General features: G+C 41.7%; 1 long non-coding RNA gene across 1 annotated transcript; it reads right to left on the bottom strand.

Annotated features, from left to right (window-relative positions):
* Positions 1-4,553: 4,553 nt before the first annotated feature.
* Positions 4,554-7,446, bottom strand: LOC114429823 (uncharacterized). The gene is made up of 3 exons (XR_003669941.1): positions 6,447-7,446; positions 4,885-4,923; positions 4,554-4,574 (listed from the first exon to the last, which is right to left on the bottom strand). It is a non-coding gene; the product is annotated as an uncharacterized LOC114429823 (long non-coding RNA).
* Positions 7,447-8,129: the final 683 nt, after the last annotated feature.

Here is an 8,129-nt window from a genome sequence, read left to right as displayed (position 1 = left end):
GTAATGTCAGTGGTTATAATTTGTGAATTATGTTTGTACCTACTTTATTATTAATCATCGGCGAATCATCAAATTAATCCTTACTGACACATAGTGACTGCTGCAGTGCATGAACTGAATGAGCGAATGAATGAATGCATCAATAACCAGTTACAAAATTTGTTCTAAATAATGAAAATCAAGGTGTCAATGTTTTATTGTTTTAATTTATTGTTAAAAATCAACCATGTTTGAAATGGTTCATAAATCCACCTACAGAACTTTGTTGGAGGCTTTGACCACTGGCAGCAGCCTCAGAAGAGCCTTCTCTGAAGCAGAGTATTTCTTCAGGTCAAACACCTCCAGATCTTCTTCTGATGACAGTAAGATGAAGACCAGAGCTGACCACTGAGCAGGAGACAGTTTATCTGTGGAGAGACGTCCTGATCTCAGGGCCTGTTGGATCTCCTCCACTAGAGAACGATCATTCAGTTCATTCAGACAGTGGAACAGATTGATGCTTCTCTCTGCAGACACATTCTCACTGATCTTCTTCTTGATGTACTGGACTGTTTCCTGATTGGTCTGTGAGCTACTTCCTGTCTGTGTCAGCAGGCCCCGTAGAAGAGTCTGATTGGTCTCCAGTGAAAGACCCAGGAGGAAGCGGAGGAACAAGTCCAGGTGTCCATTTGGACTCTGTAAGGACTTGTCCACAGCACTCCGGTGGAGGTGTTTTAGTTTGGATTTGTGTCTAATGACTTTAGACCACCAAGATTGTTCCAGCAGGTTGACAGCAGAGCTGATGAAGGTCAGATGGACATGAAGAGCAGCCAGAAACTCCTGAACACTCAGGTGGATGAAGCAGAAGACCTTGTCTTCCTCTTTGAAGAGCTGTGTGAACACTCCTGATTTCACTGGGGCTGGTTTATCGATGCCACAGTCTGTCAGGTCTGATTCATAGAAGATCAGGTTTCCTTTCTGCAGCTGATCAAACGCCAGTTTTCCCAGAGCCTGGATCATCTCCCTGCTCTCTGGGCTCCAGTGTGAATCTGTCTGAGTTCCTCCATCATACTTTACCTTCTTCACTTTGGTCTGAACCACCAGGAAGCGGATATACATCTCAGTCAGGGACTTGGGCAGCTCTGCTCCCTCTCTGGTTTCCAACATGTCCTCCAGAACTCCAGCAGTGATCCAGCAGAAGACTGGGATGTGGCACATGTTGTGGACGATTCGTGATGTCTTGATGTGGGAGATGATCCTGCTGGCCTGCTCCTCCCCTCTGAATCTCTTCCTGAAGTACTCCTCCTTCTGTGGGTCAGTGAACCCTCTGACCTCTGTCACCACGTCCACACAGTCAGTAGGGATCTGATTGGCTGCTGCAGGTCTTGTGGTTATCCATATGCGAGCGGAACGCAGCAGTTTTCCATTGATGAGGTTTTTCACCAAGATATCGGTGGTGGTGGACTTAGTTACATCAACAAAGTGACTATCATCAACATGAAGGTCCAGATGAAGGCGGCTCTCATCCAGTCCGTCAAACACAAACAGAAGCTTGAATTCGCTCTTGTCGTAGTTGCTGTTTCCTGATGACTGCAGAGCAGTAAAGATGCAATTAAGAGCCTCCTCTTTGATGTCCACAGCCTCTGGGATACATTCATGAATGAGATTTGCCAAACTGAACTGTTTTCCCATCCGTGGATTCAGCTGGCGGAAGTAGAAGGGGAAAATGAGATGCACATCTTGATTGGCTGTTCCTTCAGCCCAGTCCAGAACAAACTTTTGCACCAGGAAGGTCTTTCCAATTCCTGCGATTCCGTTGGTCAGCACTGTTTTTATGGGTCTGTATTCTCCAGAAGGATGTTGGAACATGTCTCTGGGTTTGACAGATTTTTCAGTGTCTCTGGGCCTCGAGGCTTTCTGGATCTGTTGGACCTCATGCTGTGTGTTGTCAGGGCTGGCTGTGATGTATAGCTTTGTGTAGATATCAACCAGACGCTTTTTTTGTATTGCCGAGCCTTCTTGTGCACACAGAAACCTGTCCTGGAAGTGTGATTGGAGTTTCTGTTGGTAATATGTGATGTGATGTGGTTCTGGCACTGGAACCATCCCATCTGTGTCAAAAACAGTGAGTAGGTTAGTGTGTGTACACATACAGGCACTGAGCATTAACTTTTAGAGACAGCCCAGTCTGTTCCTACAAAGCAATACAGATCCATCATTGTCCAAAACACGTCTCTGATGCAGATGATTCAAGATGGGGGACACAAAAGTGCCACACTGTTCGACACCCATAAGAGCCAGAGCCGTGTTCTAATGGGAAAGTGTTAAAGCTACAATCAGAACATCGTATCTGTGTGAATCAAGTTCCTCAGTCCTACTCTTCCTTTCATGATAGGTTGGTGCCCCCTGCAGTGCGAGCATGGAAACAGCAAAACGGACCTGAAAGTGGCAAACCTTTGTCTCTGGATAATGTGGATGATTCTGTAAAGAGGCTGGTGGTTTGTTATGTCATTGTTAGTTATAAGCATGTGTGTGTCAAGGGAAGTGGAAAAAGTGGAAAGAGTTAAACAGTGTTTAAGGTGCTCTGATCACTTGCTTTGTCTTTCAGACTTACGAAGCGATATTTTCGACTGCTTTCTTTATTACCTACATGACATATTAAAACTTCATACTTGTACTTTTACTTACAATACTTGAGTACATTTTAAAGGAGAGACAGCGAGATCCCAAAGTGGAATTTGGTGGCACATACCACTATCGAAGTGGTATGCCCCGCCTAATCAGATAAGCTGGTTTCAGTGTTAGGCTGCAGTTCATGAACTCAGAGGGGAGCAGTGCCCAAATCAACAAACAAAAAGACACTAAAACACACTAAGGTTCCCTAACAAAAGATAAAAAAAATGGCAAAGCTGGAACCTAAAACTCCTGACCCAAAAACAGAAGAACAAAGAAAAAGGGCGTCTCCCTCCTACAAGCTGCAGCTACACATGACAATATATACAGAGCTACTTACAAATGACAATGACTGATCCAAAAGCAAGATGGACTCCAGCTACACAAACACATCAACACAACAGGTACTCAGACACAGACTAAAGACACACAAATCATCTGGCTCATGTGAGAGTGGAAGTGAGGAGGACATGAGACTAAAAAGACACCTGGGACATGCTAGCAGATCACAGTCCATATTCACTCCAATGACATCACATCCAGACGTTTGATGGACAAAAGCCTTTTTCTTGTTGCATATGTGGGTCAGAACAATAAGGATCCAGTAAGTGTGCAATGACACTGTGACTGAATACAAGAGACAAATGTCCATTAAAGACAGGACTTCTGATGGACTGATAGAACACTGACTCATGCACAATAACATGAGGAAAGACTGAGTCAAACTTACCCTCCCTCACATCAGGTTTTAACGTCTGCTCTCCACCATGGTCCACCCTGCAGGAAGAAACACATTCTGACTGTGTTATATCAAAGGCTGTCATGTGTGTAGCTACGTTGGTTGGCAGCATCAAAACACATGTGAGACAGTGAGTTCGAGACACAAGAGATGGCAGCCAAAAAGAACGTCTATATAAGGAGCTATTCTGTAATGAAACCTGTCAGTCATGTAAAGTTCACTAATGAAATTAGTTCATCATAATAATAACTGATGCATGGCATCTAACAGGCTAATCGCTGCATAATAGTCCTAACAGTCCTCTTAAGGTCTCCTTTAGAAAACAGGACACTCATAGTATTTCTGACTAAAACCATCTTACATATGTTCACAAAGAAACCAGGGAAGATGAAGCATTTGCTAATGATAATATGGAGTAAGGAGGCGTTCAGTTCATGTGTTGTGCTTAAAAATATTGTTCATATTATGATGTTAAAATACATTTTCCTCTGTGTTTTTGAGAGTGAGTGGTTTAAAAAAAAGAAAATGGGAGATGAGTAGTTCTAGTATGGAAAGTAATGGTCCAGCCAAATTGTCTCATGTTAATGTTGATATTTATAATCAGTTAAGCTGATAATGAGAATATTTATAATGACCATTGAGAGGCCATGTTTTACATGGTACATGGTTGTGTATACATGTGTTTATATGTCCTTATCTATATGTAAAGACATATTCTGTTATGAGAATATTATTGTAACCCTATTTTGGCCTATACAGGCCGGGTGTCTTTTCTTTATGTGGATCCCTGGGTTCAAGATCTTTCAGAGCCGAAAACTCTGTTTATATGTAAACGAAGGGAAAAGTAAAGGTAACACGAGTAAAATATAGAATATATATTGTTCCCTCATGATGACACTGGTGTTCAGGCCTGGGTGTCCTCACAGAGCTTACGTCTTATTGAGGTCATCGATGAGCAGTTGCTCGTGCGTCTGGAGGATGTGGTAGAATTTATCTTTGGCCTCTGTTCCAGCTTGCAGGAACGTGTAGAGCTCCCTGACCTTGTCCTGGCTGGTGGGCTGAGCTCTGATCCGATCATATGCTTCCTGCTGGATGACCGAGCCCAAGAGCTGATCCAGGATGGGGTCGATGTTGCTGATTCTCTGGATCAGGTCGGCTCTGTGTTCATCCACAAAGTGCATGTCTGAGAGGAGAGCAGAGAAAGATGATGACCTCTGTGGTGCGTTCAGGAACCCCTGCCCTCTGTCCTGTGAGGACTGATGGGCTTCAGGGTGTATAGAACGCTGAGTGCCTGACATTTCCCAGTTTGGGATCAATCAAAGAATAAAGATCATCAGTCTATCAGCTGGTTTATGGTGTGTTCAAGAGGAACTGGTGCTGACCTTTGGACTCTGCCCTCTTTGTGAGGTCAGAGAGGTCAAAGGTCAGGTCAGTAAAAACCCAAATACTCGCACTGAGGTGTGTGTGGTGTACAGAGAGAAGACTGTACTCACGGTCAGCGGGCTTTGCCATCAGTCCAGCTGTGTCTTCAGCTGAAACAGAGAAGGAGACACCGTCAGTGACAGACTCATAAGTGATACAAACTAACAGGGAATGCAACTGTTACCTTAACAAGAATACATTTTAAACCAAACACAACAATATGTAAACGTAATTACATTTATTTGATCCAACAACTCACCAAGTTCACTTTTTGGAGTGTCATCAAAGAACTGTGCATGTCACACAGTCAAGTGCTGCCACCCAGTGTCAGGTATAAGTATCAGATTGGTGATTCAACAGTGTTGTGTTGAATTTACTTAGATGGTTTGTGTTGCTCACTGAGTTCCTTCTGGACAGAGGAATAACCCGCCCGTGAGCAATGCAATGTGTGGCCGTCCAATTAGCAGCAGCACAGTAAAAGCCGCTTTCATTCAGTCATTCTTGTCTGTAATGATGCAGTTTGTACCCAGAAGGGCTCACAATAGGAAAATCAACCTCATTTAAAGTGAGTGTTATATTTATTTTGAATATAATTAAATGTGATGTAACTATTTTTGGTATATACATTTGTGGCAGGTGGCGGTGCAGTGAAGCCATCAGATGGTTCAGGCTGTGTAAAGGCCTCCATCAGCAGTGACAGTTTCTCTGTTTACAGACTGAAGTGGCTCCTTTAACTTGGAGGATGTGGACACAGATGATGTTTCCCTCCCAGTGAATTCACTCAGACATTAAAGGTCTGCTGAAGCTCCCACTGGAGACAAGCGTGCACTTTCATTTCAGAAAGCACAGAGGCAACTTCATCGGGTTCATATAGCAGGAAGCTGCACTCTGTCAGATCTGATTTCATTTTATATATTGTGGATTTATGACCTGTGTTTCTTCTAGATACACCCTATGTATTTTATGCATATCTGTACAGGAGGACCGTGGATTCGGGGGGGGGGATTCATGTTTGTGCATGTTCATAAAAAATAAAAAAGAAAGAAACAGTATTTCTGTATACACTGAATCTCACTGCCTTGCATCCCCCAAATGATGTAAATATAATATTATTTATAATTTAAAATATAATATATTGAATAAAACATTCAAAATTGCTGAAAATGGTTGAAATAGTTTAGTTGCCCAAAACATTTAACTCCAAGGCCGACTCATATAATGTGTCATTTAACTGGAATTTTTGCAACATTTGATTTATAATAATTGAACTAGTGTCCTGTCTGTTTAATGTGACTCAGCTGAACTAAAACCACCTTCAGTCACTCCGCAGTCTTCCGGGACAGCTCGTAGGACTAAACAAGATGCACCTGAATGCACCATGAAATCAGCAGCGTTGTGGTACCCTTTACCATAAAATCAATGTATTCACACAACAAACTGTACACGTGGACAGAGTGCGGCCACAACACTGGTGTTAATCCCAGAAACAGTCTGATGTGCTAGAGTCAGAGAATAAAGCGACATTTTCTCTGTGAACAGTGAACTTTACAAAAAGAACAATTCCCCACAGAACTGACGTACAATATCGCTCAATCAGTTACAGGGCAGTAAAGATCAATGAGGTGATTCTCACCTGCTGAATCAGTCCTGACTTCCAGAAGCTTCCACCTTCATGTGTGGAGCTGCTCGTTCTGCTGCCGTCTGACTGGAAGGGAAATCAAAAAAGGGAACTCCACAAAAACCATAAAACAGGGAACCTGATACAAACATGTGATGTCAGCAGCTCAGTGAACACGCAAAAGCAGAAAATATGAATACAATTACAAATAAATCATTTCAAAATTAAAAACAACTGTTCTAAAACAAATTTTCTGCACAAACAGAATTTACACTCATGTTATCTCTGTTTTATATTATTGAATAAATGTTATAAAGTTTAAAGGAACACCAACAAAGAAAAAAAAGAGCTTTTAGTCAGAGTTCAGTTCAGTTGTTACTTCCTCATTCACATTTTCACCATTGACATCTGTTATTCTAAAACCTCTCCTATGTGGTTGCTTTTGCTTCATTAGTCACAACAACTCCTCCATGGTATTTCTGTTTGGACTGTAAATATTAAATCAAGAGAGGCCTGTGTAGAGTGTCATTGTTAGTTCTCTGCTGTCAGTTGCTTCATTTCCTCCTGAAGATTTTGCAAACACTCGACTTCCTCTCAGCTTCTGTGTCATACTTCTCTTTAATTTGTTTGACTTCACTGAACTGACCTCGTCTTGGTCACATAGATCCACTTTTCTTATATAAATAAAATATGTACACATACATCAGTGATCTGCACATAATGCATGTGAACGTAGCTATCCCCACAACACAGATGTGTCCCCACGTCTGTGGAACAGTCTGCCTCTTCAAGGCAGATCTGCTCCATCTGTAGAAGAGTTTAACAGCAGACTCAAAACTCATTTGTTTTCCTTGGCTTTTAACACTGAATAGGCAGCTCACCTTGGCTTTCATCCTTTTATCACTATTTTATGCATGTTTGACCTTGTTTACTGTACTTTTATTATTTTACTTTGATTGTATTAATACATGACTGACTCCTGTGTACTGATAGAACTGATCTGACTCCACCCGTCTCCATCATTCATAGAACATAACCTGTATAGCTGCTTCCTGTCATACTGTAAGCACATACATAACAACAGCACAGGATGAATCTATGCATAGAAACAGAGAATCACACAATATACTATAATCATCCATAATTTAATATAAATATTATTAGTGTTTATTTAATTCATGATAGATGCCAAAATAATAACTGTAATCAATACTGAACTATAAAATATCTGATCAATGATCAAACTGATATACAGATATTGACAGATTCTCACCTGCTGAATCAGTTCTGACTTCTGAAGTTTCCACCTTCATGTGTGGAGCTGCTCGTTCTGCTGCTGTCTGTCAGGAAATCAAAAACAGAAGTAACGTTACAAAACACAATCTCACAAAAACACAGAAATATAAATAAATAAAAATTACTTTTAGTGCTTACCTTTTAACATATGTCCAGTGACCGCAGATGAAAACTAGCCCTCAGGTTGATTCTTGTGCATTTACAGAAATGTTACCGTCTCATCTGAAGCTCCTCCTTCACAGCACTCAACATCTTATCTGAGGGCAGCAGGGGCTGATGGGAGTTTTGAGCAGCTCATCTTCATTTGGCCTCTGCTGCATCACAGTGTCACTAGAGGAAACTAAGGTTCTTCCTGTTAAGTTTGCCTTCAAGTACTTAGCTTGGGGTCAGGCTTTGACCTAG

The sequence above is a fragment of the Parambassis ranga genome, unplaced genomic scaffold, assembly GCF_900634625.1.
Source record: "Parambassis ranga unplaced genomic scaffold, fParRan2.1 scaffold_21_arrow_ctg1, whole genome shotgun sequence".
Classification (NCBI taxonomy): domain Eukaryota; kingdom Metazoa; phylum Chordata; class Actinopteri; family Ambassidae; genus Parambassis; species Parambassis ranga.
The sequence above is the reverse complement of the archived record's forward strand: the minus strand, read 5'-3'. Positions and strand labels throughout refer to the sequence as shown.